General features: G+C 46.0%; 1 pseudogene; it reads right to left on the reverse strand.

Moving 5' to 3' along the window:
• Positions 1–3,415: 3,415 nt before the first annotated feature.
• On the reverse strand, positions 3,416–13,353 carry LOC119325539 (annotated as a pseudogene).
• Positions 13,354–13,917: the final 564 nt, after the last annotated feature.

Here is a 13,917-nt window from a genome sequence, read left to right on the forward strand (position 1 = left end):
AACAATTAACCTTATATATGAAAATGTACAATATGTATACAGAAATGTTTCTGTCCTATATGAAAAATATAGACATCAAAACATATATTTAGAACAATATTAAGCACGTACTTGAAAAATATTGTAAAACGTATACAAAATATTCCCATTGTATACAAAAATATTAAATATGTATGAAAAAAGTAGACATGTGTTGATTTTTTTTGAAAAAACCAAAGAACATAAAAAAGGACACAAAGAAAGTGAAGATGTGTAACATCCCAAATTTTCAATTTGGAATGTTATACATAGATCATCATTGCATAGCATATTTTATTGTATTTTTGGTAGATCCTAGAAATTCTACGCAACTCAAGGGCCCGCGGAGAGAGTTGGGGATTTTTTTATTTTCATATTTGAGTTTTCTCAAATTTTGAAAAGAGGATCATTTGGTTTTAATTATTTTTCTCTCTGAATATTTCCAATATGAAAATAAAAGAGAGGGGATAAAATGACTTTCCCAAAATAAATAAATATTGAAGGTTAAATATTAAAATCAAATAAGATTTTTTTCGGAGTTTTTTCGCTATTTTATTTGAATTAGAAAAAAATGCACGTTTCCAAAAAATTGCATTCTAGGCGAAGAAAATGCTCACTTGGTTATAAATATTCCATTTAGACGGTGAAAATTTGCTTTGGCATTTTTAGAATTTTATTTTATTTATTAGGATTTTTTTTTGATTGGCGGAATTGTTTTCTAAAAAAAGAGTTCCCGCACAACTCGGCAGAAAGCCCAGCCGAGCAGGCCGGCCGCCTAGCGCCGCCGCCACCGCCCGTCGTGTCCGCACCGGACTCCGGCTGGAGTCCGGGTCGTCACCGCCCGTCGCTGCCCCCTCTCCCAAGTCAGAGACCACAGGAGGGAGGGGGGCTTTATAAGCCGCCGCCCCGGGCCCCTCTCGCCACCCCGAGCCGCCCCGCCGCCACAGGCGCCAACCCGAGCCGTTGCGCTGCCTCGTCGCCGTCGTCACCTCGCCACCCCAGCGCCGACCCGCGCCGCCCCGGAGCCCCCCCGCCGTAGCAGAGCCCCGCCGGAGCCTCGCTGGAGGTACACGACGCCTCCGCCGTCGTTCGGTTTTATTTTTAAACCGTTCGGTTTTATTTCGAAACCCTAGATTCGTTTTTTTAGGTTAGATCGGTTCGGTTTTTCCGGTTTAGTTAAATAGCGGACGTTCGTCCATACGTTCGTTATAATGAACGGTGTTCACTCGTTAGCCGCAGACAGCGAACGTTCGTTCGTTCGCCTGTTCGTCAGTTTTTCTTTTTCCAGGGTTTTTCTGTGATTATTTTCGATCGCGATTTCAGCCCTGATCTTCGTTTTAGTTTATCTTTTCGCTCGTTTATAGAAATCAGGCGATTCAAGCGCCTAGATCTTCGTCTCGAAGCCCTCTTTCTGTTTAATCAACTTGAACAAGATTTTGGTACTGTAAAATTTGACTTTAGTCCAGATTAGTAAACGGATCTTGTTTGTTTCGCAGTTTGAGTTTCGTTGCTTCGTTTGATTTTATTCTTTTTTGCAAACTGGAGTTCTTAAGTTAATCTTTCTGATTAGATCTCTTATTTGAGTTTTACCCGTGTTTCTAGTTTGAGTGCTTATGTATGTTATTGTTTGTTTGCGATAGAGTACCCGGAGTGCGAAGCGTGCTACTACGAGTCTCTAGGTTTTGCGGATCATCAGCAAGGCAAGTAACACTTTGATCATACCTCTTTACTACCCAGTTTTTATGCATTAGATCAATCCTCAAATATTTGCATGGTTAGGATCTGATTAACATGTGGGTTTTGGGAAGTAGATGATGAGGTAGAACCTATTACCCGGTTTATTATCAAACCTTTGGGAGTTACTTCTACGTTATGCTTATATTGCTATGCTATGCTCGTAGACGTGGTTTGGGTGAGTGAATCCATGACAGATGTGAGTTTTGTTAATTAATGGTTAGTTTAAGGTGGCTACTTAAATACACATATGGGTGGATTGTTTGTAGGCACCTGGAGAATCCATTGTTGTCCTAGGATATCCCGGGGTTCCGTGTGATCATCCTAAGGTCCGCCACCCAGACTCAAAGGGATCATAAAATTATCCATGCTAGAAACTTCCGTGTGCAGCCATAAGCCATTATGGGCTCTGGCATAGTTGAGTAACTTGCGTGAAGCTCTTGAAGATGTAGACTAGCAGATATAGTGGGTTGTAGGTGATACTGTCTACCCGAAGTAGAGAGTTAATGCTTCAAAAAGACTGTGTCTCGAATCTCCGACCATGGATGTATTCGAGTCTTGTGGGGAAAAGTGTGCAAACCTTTGCAGAGTGTACAAACTAATCATGGTTAGCCATGTCCCCGGTTATGGACGTATTGAGTATCTGGTTCTTGGATTATCATGTTGATCTCATCACTCTAATAAACTAATTTGATTGGGTTAATGATGATGTTTGATTGGGATTGAGTTGGAGGAACCTTCTCAATGTTTAACAACCACCATGATACGTAAATAAAATTATTCCTTTGTTGTAGGAAAAAATTGGCTTTATGCAAAAACTGTAACCATAGAGCTTTCCACCAGCCATATATGCATGTAGTGATAGCATTTATCTGTTCATTACTCTACTTGTTACTTTGCCAGCATATTCCATGTGCTGACCCGTTTCGGGATGCAAAATTTCATGTTGCAGACTTTTCAGACGACGAGTAAGGTGCCATAGGTTGTTGTCTTTCACTCAGCTATGCTGTTGGAGTTGATGGACTCACTTTATCTTCCAAGCCTTCCGATGTTATTGATTTTAGATGGTCTTAAGCCATATTATTGCAATAAGTTCTCTTTGAAGATATTCGATGTAATAAGTGTGTGATTGCTACTCTGTTATAAATCCTCGAGTACTGTGCGTGTCAGCATTACCGATCCAGAAATGACACTGATGTACAAAAATCAGACTGTCTGAGGTCTGGTCGCTATAAGATGAATGAAAAATAAATAGTGAAAAAAAGTTAAAACGAATGAAACTGATGTAAAACGGTGGAGTACTGTGAAAAGCAAAACACCAGATGAACCAAGAATGAAAAAAACACACACAAAGAAACAACAAAAACAAATCAGAGAAAACCGAGCGGGTGAACGAATGTAGCAACCGAGCGAAGAACCAGCAATCAAGCAAGCAAAATACGCTAATAGACCAGACCCTCGCTCATTAAAAGCCCAAATAGACCAAAAGGAGAAACAAATACACGTATAGAGGAATAGTATACAGTACAGTTACACACTGATGTGAACTTAATGGGTGGTAGGAGTACCGAGTACGTACGTAGTAGCACAACCCTACTGATACACACACAGAATGGTACACGCATGCATACAACGTGGACGATGGACGGATCACAGAGTATTATCATATGGAGATGCTGTTGGGGATGCCCTTGGCGGTGATCCCGGCGGCCGTGCCCTTGTCGTCCGACGTGTTGGGGTACAGCAGCGTGTAGGGGAAGTTGGCCGGCCGATCCGGTTCTTGAGCAAGGGGTCGCTGTTCCTGCCCACCGCCTCGCTCTCGATCCGCACCAGGTTCTCGCCGAACCGCCCGAACGCCCCCACCGCCTCCGCGTCCGACGTCCACGTCGGCGTGTCCCGCTGCCCGAGGTATATCTCGTCGGATGAGTGCTTGGACAGGATCTCCAGCAGCGAGATGCCCAGCAGGGTCTGCAGCTGGCTGGTGATGGTGCGGATGAAGAAGCGCTCCGGCTCGCGCTCCAACTCCGCGTACTCCTCCGACCCCGGGTCCGGCATCGCCCAGCGGCTCACCGTCGGCCGGTTCGGGACGTAGCCCGCGTATGAGTACTGCCCGAAGTTGACGGCCGCGTGGAGCGCCGACGCGATCCACACGATGGCGGCGCATGCCTTGGTGAGCTCCGCCACGGTCTGCATCGCCGGCCACCAGGCGGCGTCCTTGAGGTCACCGTGCCCGACCTCGCGCACCTCCTTCCACCACGCCTGCAGCTCCTCGTCGCCCTTGACGGCCTTTTCATCCTTGTAGTAGATGGCGCAGTAGTCTGTGACCCACTCCTCGATGGCCTGCCAGATGGCCAGGCCGTCGGTGGGGTAGGGGGTAGTCCTTGAGCAGCAGCCGCACCTTGCCGGGGAGCGACGGGTCCTCCACGGCCACGCCTCTGCAACACGACACACATCTGGGAGAGACTAGGATAGAATCTGGACTTGTGTTGCAAAAATAGAAAAATGCATTCTGGACCATTGGATCTAAGATGAATGGCACATATTCTAGTGGAGGGAGCTCATGTCTTTTAATGTACATTTCATGGAAACCCCCCTGCAGATAGTTAGATATAAGACACAACTTTTGCAGTAAACACCCGAAGTTTCTCATATCTATTCATTTGTCCTTTGTACGTAACTAATTTTCAAATCGTCAGTGTTGTCGTGTTGATGCTTCATCTTTGCACATAGCAATTGCATGCATATTCAAGTACAGTATTGGCTTCTACTATATCACTAACTATTCAAGAAAACTTAAAGATGTTGATCACCACAACGATTGTCAATATATATCACAAACATTTGACAAGATGAGAAATTTAAGCCATCTCCTTCAAGTACATGACAAACTGGACCATTCCAGGCACAAATATTTGAAATATCTGAGTACATGACAAACCATCACTTGCATAGATCTTGTCAAACTAGACCTTCCCAGTCACAAATATTTGTCAATCTGGCATACACAAGAGACATGCGTACATACATATGAAGTGATGCATAACAGATAACACGACAAGATCCTTTCTAGTGCATGACCAATTGACCACTAAGAATGAGTGTGAAGGACTCAAATGTTCACCACTGAACAAGCACTGCTCTCAAAAACTACATCAACCTTGATATCCTGATGCAGTGGCGTAGGCAGGATGTGGCCACGCCCCGGGCTACCCTTGTAGATACAGTAGCTACAGTCAACAAAAGATTTTCTCTCCACGGCCAGGGCCGCCCGGATCCTGGCTACGCCGCTGTCCTGATGGTACATGAGAGAAAAGTTCTATCCTTCTGCCTGCATTTATACTGCTTCTTTGCTGCTGGAGCTTCATATGCTCGGGAAAGATCACACAAAACAAATATTGTTTTTACTTGCTTAGAACCAAGTGAGACAGTAACAACTAAGATTATCTAGAAACTGTAAATAATTCTTCAAAATAACTCAAGAGCAGCAAATAAATATAGATGATGGCACCACTGGTTGGAGCTGTAACACCTTTATTTGCTAAGATTTCCAACTAGGATATTCCAAGTAGGAATTCTCTAGAAGCTGTAACATTTTTATCTGCAAAGACTTCCATGTAAAATATTCAACAGCATACATGGTTGCGTGGAAATTGCCAAATCAGTTTAGCAACCATCTGGTCTCTTCGTTTCGACAATGAAAATGTTTAAACGTAGCAACCAACTGGTTTGTTTATGGTTCAGTTTTCTAGTGTCAGAAGAGTTGTCAGATCTCAATAATAGTTACATCTTTGCACATATCTAGCTAGTCTAATCATAGTTCATGAAACTATCTCTAGAATGTAGACTCGTACACATGATATAGCTTTGTACCTTCTTTAACATCAACAAACGCTCTTGTATCCTCTTAACTGACTTGCATACCTTCTTTTGATATTATGGATAAGCCATCTAGCATGAAAAGTGTGTGTCTATTTAATGCGATATGTACCTACTGGTAGTTTTGTTCTCTCATGTATGCGGACTGGCAACTACAATAAACCTTAGAAAGAGCTAAATAGTACTTTCTTTTTACTGAAGGGAGATCAATAGTTTTTGTTTGGACACTCCACTAGGCCGTGATATATGTGAAATGCCATGAAGTATTAGCTACAAACATACTGAGTGTGCAAAAAAGATGATCTCTGTACCTTGATAAAATACGAACACAGCCTCCAAATTCACACGGGGTGAAAGCGTACATAGACGTACGATCAACATATTATGGTTTTTAAGGATCACCTAAAAGCATACATATTTAAATATCAAGTATAAACAAGTGGCATTGAGCCATTTAAAGGCAGTTTTTATGACTGCCATGCAGATTATCATTCTGATTCAATAAATATTCTTACCATTTCTTGGATTGGTGTTCTCACCTGATAGTGTTGGTACACAATTTGCAGTTCTTGTTACTGTCGGCTCTTCGAGAGGCGACGTTGCACTACTTCCCTCCATTCATAACCAGAGCAGCAGCAGAATGTAGGGGCCAGAACACTAAACTTTCCATCATACACTCATAACCAGAGCAGAAAGTGTGCTCTACACCAAAACCCAGATACCCGAGTTCTCAGTCTCCCGAACAAAACAAATTTTGAAGTCATCTCCAATTGCAAGGTTGCAAATTAGAAGCCTGTTGGTGGTGCAGCTCTTGCTTGAGTAGTTGCAGGTTTCTCATATCAGCTACCTACTGGAGTGTGAAACAATTGACTGGCGTCAGTTCATCCAAAGCCTCGAGTTTTGTTAGTTAAATCTGGAATATGCATACCCAAGCCAGCAAGCACACTAGCTCAGAACAATAACAAATCCTTTAACTAGCTAATTAACAAAACATGATGTAGGTTAATTAGATGGACAAGTGCATATGACGTGCCCACCATTGACCGGTGTCTCTGTTACTTATGCTCCTTAATCAAGGGAAATTATATTCACTTTTTTATCACCGGTTGAAACCAATTGAAGTAGAAGCTAGCTAAATAACTAGCTAAATTTAGTTAATCATTTGATCGATGCAGATATCCGCAACTGAAGGATATCCAAAACCAAATCAATCAAAGAAATGTGTAGTGGAGTACTTGTAATAAACTACTCGTGGAGTCAAATGCATGCGCAACATAGAGCATGTGGTAAACCAGCGGCTCCATTGGCTGGGCATGTGCCCGGATTCAAATACAAAGTGGACTTTCCAATTACATAGTAGAAATCTACGGGAGATGGGGGAGTGGGGAGCATACCTTTTACAAAGAGCCTGTGAGGAGATGGAGGCAAGGAAGAAGACCTGGCGTGTGCGGACGTCGGGCTGCTTACTAGCCAACAACTCTGTGCCACGGGTCTTCAGATCTATCGCCAACCCGTGGGAGTCCGGCACGGAGGAGTCCAGATTGTTCCTCCGGGCAGCTGCGCGGGCGAGGAACCCGCGGCCACCGGGTAGGAGGACTGGCGACGGCGGATGAATCCCTGTCCATGTTATGTCGCGCGACAGAACGAGAGGTGGACCTGGAAGCCGGAGTGGGAGGGGGAGGGGGAGGAGGCAGGGAGCAGCTGCGGTGGGAGGGGGGACGCACCGGATCTGGACTCGGCCGGTGCCGGCCGCTCGTCCATTGGGGGGAGGTCGGTCGGAGGAGAAGGATCCGAAGCAAAAACATGAGGAGCAAAGGGACCTTTTTGCATAGAATGATGTAACTGTGAGTACAGATTCCTCCATCTAGATCTGTGCCATTCATTTCAGATCCAACAGTCCAGGATTGTTTTTCTATTTTTGCACCCAATGCCCAGATTCTATAGTAGTCGCTCCCCACACATCCTCCTTCTCTTCAAGTTATTCGACCATGCATGCATGCAATTGCGTATGCATAATTAATCAATCGAGATTGCTAAGTCTCAGTTGACTGAGACTTGACCAAGTCTAAATCGATGCTATATTCATAGAATCTTATGTTGAGACCCGTTTAAATTTTTCTTTCTTACATGTTATATCACTTGACTTAAACTCGGTTAAGTTTCAGTCGACTGAGACCTAGACACACCCTTAATCAATTACCTCTTGATGAGATCGTCTGGCAGGGCCTGGTCGGTGAAGTTCCAGTCCTTGTAAACCACGGAGGAGATGGCCAGCGAGTGCTTGCCCATGAAGACAGTCTGCTCGAAAATGCCGCCGGCGTTGATGAGCGTCTGGCGCGCCAGGGCGTTGATGGTCATGGTGTCCCGGTAGTGCGGCTGGAGGAGCTTGAACAGCGGATGCACCACGCTGAGCTGCCGGTTCATCGCGATCACAAACGGCTCCATCACAGCGTGAGTGTTCAGCCTACGATACCATGCCACCATGCATGTACGTGCAGTTATACATATACACTGGTGATACCATGCCACTACACTAAGTCATTAGTAAAAAACGGGTCAAATGTAAAACTCATTAGTCCCGGTTTGCAATTAAACCGATACTAATGTGATCATTAGTGCCGGTTCCAACGGCCAAACGGGCGGCGCTCATTATTACCGGTTCGTGGCGAACCTTTAGTACCGGTTCGTGCCACGAACCGGTCCTAAAGGTGGTGGCCTTTAGTACGGGTTGGTGGCTCCAACCGGTACTAAAGACCCCCCTTTAGTACCGGTTGGAGCCACCAACCGGTACTAAAGGTGACGCGCTGCCACCCGCGGTGCACAATGTTTAGTCCCACCTCGCTAGTTGAGAGGAGCTCGCACTGGTTTATAAGCCCCGCCACGGCTACCGTGTCGAGCTCCTCTCTAAGCAGGCCTTTGTGAGCCTATTGCAGGTCTTCTGCCCTGTGGTCCTACTGGGCCGTACGGGCCTGCATCCTGGCCCAACTAGAGATTGAGTTTCTACTCGTATGCAGGCCGTGCCGGCCCAGACCACGGCGCGCCTCGTGCCATGTGGTGGGCCTTTGGTCCCGATTCGTGTTGAACCGGTACTAAAGAGGGGAGGCCTTTAGTCCTTACTCTTTAGTACCGATTTCAGAACCGGTACTAAAGGTCCTTACGAATCGGTACTAAAAGTCGTTTTTCTACTAGTGAGTGTTATATACTGGTGGTACGTACCAGTGGCTGACGAGCTGGTGCCAGCAGCTCGATGGCCCGCGGCTTGAGGGTGTCGTCGCCTCGGAGGAAGAGGAGGGTCCTGGTGGCGTAGGCGTGGACACCGTCGAGGCTGTTGATGTCCAGCAGGAACGGCATGAAATGGTCGTGGTGGTCAAGGATGTAGAGCTTCTTGCCATCCAATGCCTAGTACATAAGAAACAACAAAATTTCAGATTCATGCATCTCACGGTTGGTTGATGATTGCCATGTTCATACGGAGGGGAACTTTGGTTCCTGGGTACATATGTACGGTTTTTTTTAGCAATTCAACAAAATGTTAAAAATGTCTGAAAATATTTTTCAAATAAACTTGACCTTTCATTGTAATAGTGAGAAAAGTTTCACAAAAATAAAATTCCTCTTTGACTTCTTTTCAAAAAATACAAATTTTCGGTCAAAATAACATGAATAGTTAATAACAAATAATTTTTGTCTTTTTCGTTGTGAAGTCAATGTAGGTTTTTTTTTTGAAAATTTATATAGAAGTGCGCAAGTAAGTCAAGTTTAATCCAAAAATACTTTTGAAGTACTTTGACTTTTTGTTTAATTATTAAAAAAATACCCCATATAGATTGTATATACATGCGAGAGCCAAAGGGTATTTCCCATGTTCATACTACGTATTAGCTTAGTTAAGTCGAATGGTACTTGTACCATGTGACACATGTGATAAGTAGTTCAAATAATTAAAAAATGAAATAAAATCAAATAGTACCTGTTGAACGCTGAGGCCTTCTAGGCTCTTCTCAATGTGATGTGCAGTTATTGTGCTGGTCTGGTCGCTGTACTTGCTAGGATCAAGGCTGCTTTTCGGAGGGAACTCCTGCAGTAAAGCGTATACTCGTAGTACATAGTAGGTCATCAGATAATATTGATGAATATATTACGAGCTTTGCTAGAGATACGGGCTCTTTGTGACGGATTGCTTCTTCTTTTTCTTCACTCACCGTGAGACGCGTGATGGATACGGGGTTCACGCCGGCGAGGATCTCTCTGGCGAACTCCTCGTCCGTCCTCCAGGCAGACTCGTTCTCTGCAGCATTCATGCATATCTTACATCTTACATTTTTAATAAGTTGATCATAATTCTCTCAATATGCAAAGTGTTCAACTTAACATCCCAACTAAGGCCTACCTTGGTTCATAGGGTAGAAAAATCATAGAAATAGGAAAGTCATAGAAAATGAGATGACACATATATGAAATCTTACCAATAGGAATAGAAAAGGTGATGCTCTTTGATTCACATCATAGCAATTTTTTCATTGAGTCTAGGCTAATATTTACTTTCCTGTAAATTATGAAAGATGGAAAGAATTCCTTCGTAGGAATAGGATTTCATTCCTACAAATCAAAGAGCTCTAAAGGATTTTTTTTCCTATAGAAATCCTATTCAACGAAAATCCTACAAGATTCCTTCAAACCAAAGGAGGCTTAAACATTTCAAAATCTATCACACAAGCGAACTTATAAATTACAATTATTTTTGCATTAGTCTATACATATAACGATGCCACATCATACATGCATGATAGTCATCCTTCACATTTTTGTTTGAAATGATATTTTTAACAGTAATTCAAAAGTTTTATTACATTTTTAGACATTTTTTATTGATTTTCAAGCTTATATTTTTATACTATTAGATTTAGTTATTTTTAGCAACTATTTACCATTTTTTAACATAATTACTGCAGCAACCCACAAGACATCATCTAGTTATGTCACTCAAATCTCATCACACAATCCAGTCAATCCCATGCAAGTTGATGGAAACAAATCGAATGGTAACGCCTTAGGTAGTAGTAGTACCTTTGATGACGTCTGGCTTGGGGAGCTTGAGCATGTAATCGCCGCCGACCGGCAGCAGCTCCTTGATGAGCTGTATGGGGAAGCTCTTGCGCAGCTCGTTGAGCGCCGGGATGTTGGGAAGCTTCAGGCCGCCCTTGTAGAGGTTCATCATGTCCTTGAACGAGTCGAACTCGCCCGGCGACAGGTCCACCTACGTGCGGATCGCCGGCAGAACGCCCTGCACGATGGCCTTGAGCGAGTACCCGGCGAAGTCCGCCATCTTGAGGTGCGCGAACCGCTCGTCGCTCGGCACGTACGTCTGCTCCAGCAGGGTCAGCCTGCTCTCCGATCTTGGGTCCTTCTTTGACGGGCTCCGGCCCGTGCGGCCGCGCCGTGGGTAAGGGTGCTCCGAGGAGCCGCCCAGGACCGGACGCGCGCTGCCGCCACCGTCCCGGTCTGGCTCGCCGAGGTCGTTGTAGACGGCATAGCGGTAGATGCGGTCGTGCGTCTGGTACGGCCCTTGCTTGTCGTCCCCTCTCAGGCACCGGAGCTCGTCCTCGCGGTACGGCCTCAGCCCCTCCGGCATCTCGCTCGGCAAGTAGGACTGCATGCATACTTATGCATACTTTCTTATCAGTACATGTTTTTTTTTTGAAAGTCTCATATAATCGATGATATGTTCATGAGACTTATATTAAGGTCCATGCAAAAATTTTCTTTTTAATTTTTTTCTCTTTTACATGTTATGTCACTTGACGAGACTTGGTTAAATATCAGTCGACTGAGATCTAGTCACTCCTTTTTTTTTTCTGAAATGCTACGGCCGAATGGGGATGGCGATGGTGGTTGTGGACTCACGTCGTTGGCAAAGAAGACGCGGTTGCAGTGGTACTTGGTGGTGGGGTAGACCCAGGAGTTGGCAAGGAAGACGATGGTGCCGCGGCCGGGGACGTGGTCGAGGGTGAGGGTCTTGAGGAAGAACTTGGTGCTGTGGTTGTTCTTGACGATGATGGCACCGGGCACGCCCTGCTTCTCCACCTCCCAGTCGAACCTCACCTTGAACTTGCACTCCCCCCTGCAGGTCAGGGACGGCAGGTTGGCCAGCCACTGCTGCAGGGCCGCTTCTGACCCCACGATGCCCCTGCCTCCATTGTCTGTAGTGCACATATACCCTCTCTATTGATCTTCTCGAGAAAAGAGAAAAAAAAAGATGGTGGAGAACATAGACATACTTGGATCAGTGACGGTGGCGCTGACGAGCTGGCAGGTAATGCTGTTGCCGAGGATCTCGTGGATGTTGTCGACGACGGTGGCAGTGAGGTCGTTGGCGTCGAGCACCTTTCGGCTGAGGACCACGGCGGAGCCTTTGAGTCGAGCCTTCTTCCCCGACCCCGACAGTTTGTCCATCCCAGCATCCTTCTTGGTGTGGTCTCTGTTTCTTTCTTCTACACTGCAGTGGTAGTGGCGATGGATGAGCATACCACCTGGGCTGGGCAGCTTGGTATTTATTGGCTCATTGGGACAGTGTGAGCGTTTGGTGTTGGAAGGAATGCCAGTTAATTCGAACTGTACTGTTTAGAAAAGACTTGGCGCCAGGGAGTCAACCGGCAGTCCATGCGCATCACATGGGCTGCGCCACCACCCATGCATTCAAGTCACTTTTTAATACACAACTACTAAATCGGCCAAAATTTAAGTACACATGCATGTATATTTATTGGTGAGTGATACGCGCCGGTGCGCCGGCCCAAATTTGGGCCGGTCGCACCAGCAGCCTAGGATGAGTCCATCTGTAGCTGTACGATCTCCTTTCCCCTCCCGCATATGCCTTCTTCTATGAAGAACAAATCCCTATAGCGCCCCCATGGACGAGCACCCGGCCCGGCCTCGAAGCACCGCCCTCGCCGCTGGTTGCCACCGGTCGCCACCATCGTCGTTGGTCGCCGCCGGTCACCGCCATCGCCGCCGGTCTCCTGTATTTCTCACCGGCTTCACGCATGCAGCAGCGTGTCCCGTGGTTCCAGCTCCCCCTGTGATGACGTCGCAGCTTCGGTGGTGGCGGGCGCGACTCCGGTAAAGATGGCCATAGCTCCGGCAGAGATGGTCCCATTTGTTTCCATGGATGTAGCTCCGTCGCACGGACGCTCGACTGGTTCCAGCAACAAAGAATGCCGGCTGTAGCAAATTGGTAAAATGGTTGTAGCATTTTCATGTCGTGGTTGTAGGCTTGTAGCTCAAATGGTCGCAGCTAAGCCATGAAGCATGTAGCAAAACAACCGCGTCGCCGCTGTGAAAGAATGGATGTAGCAAAAAATGTTGACGGTAGTAGCAGAACTCCACAAGGTTGTAGCAAAAATCGTCATCACGCCGTTGCCATCGTCGCCTTGTGAATGATGGATGTAGCAAAAAATTCTTCGGCAGTAGCAAAAAACGACAATGGTTGCAACTGAAAACGACTTCGCCGCCGTCGCAGGAGGAGGCCATGGCCATGGATGTAGCACACAGTCATGCGAGTTCCAGCGTTGGGCGCGTACGATACAGCATTTGTGGATTATTGGAAAAAACTTGCTGGACGTTCCCATGGGGAAGGGGTGGAGGAGGAGGGGGCCATGGCGGCGAGCCTGGGAATGTGGGAGGAGAGTGCGCGGCCATGGCGACCAGCATCGGACAGAGAGGAGTGCAGCCATGGCCGCACGCATCAGGGAGAGAGAGAGAGTTGTCCAGAGGAAGAAGAAGATAGAAAATGGAAAGCGATATGTGTGGGCCCTGCAAGGACGCGTGGCTATCTGGTGTTCGTGGCTATGCGAGGCGCGTGGGAGCGAGCGACGCGTCCGGCCGAAGATTCGGCCGGTCTGCCGTAGGAAAACGTTTCCCATATTTATTTGTTCATTTAGTACATGAAATTAATACCAGCAACTACCCGACCGAAATTAGTACTCCCTCCATCACAGTTTAAAGGGTGTATCTCTAAAACCAGAATTTTTCACAATTAGAGAAAAATAGGGCGCACGTCATTAATTAACCTATTAACCCCATCATTTTGGGAGGAATTAGCTCATTCCGCTTGCCTTCCTGGTGCGCATGCATGGTGTGAACTGAAATTGCTCCATCAATGCATGTGATGGTTTTCTTCTTTTACTTGATGGGGAGGTTACTATGCATTTTTTTGGCGATTAATTAGGCGCATATCCTTAACTACCACAGCTCCAGCGCATCAATTATTCCTTCCAATCGCTAGCAACC

The sequence above is a fragment of the Triticum dicoccoides genome, chromosome 6B (genome assembly GCF_002162155.2).
Source record: "Triticum dicoccoides isolate Atlit2015 ecotype Zavitan chromosome 6B, WEW_v2.0, whole genome shotgun sequence".
NCBI classification, from domain to species: domain Eukaryota; kingdom Viridiplantae; phylum Streptophyta; class Magnoliopsida; order Poales; family Poaceae; genus Triticum; species Triticum dicoccoides.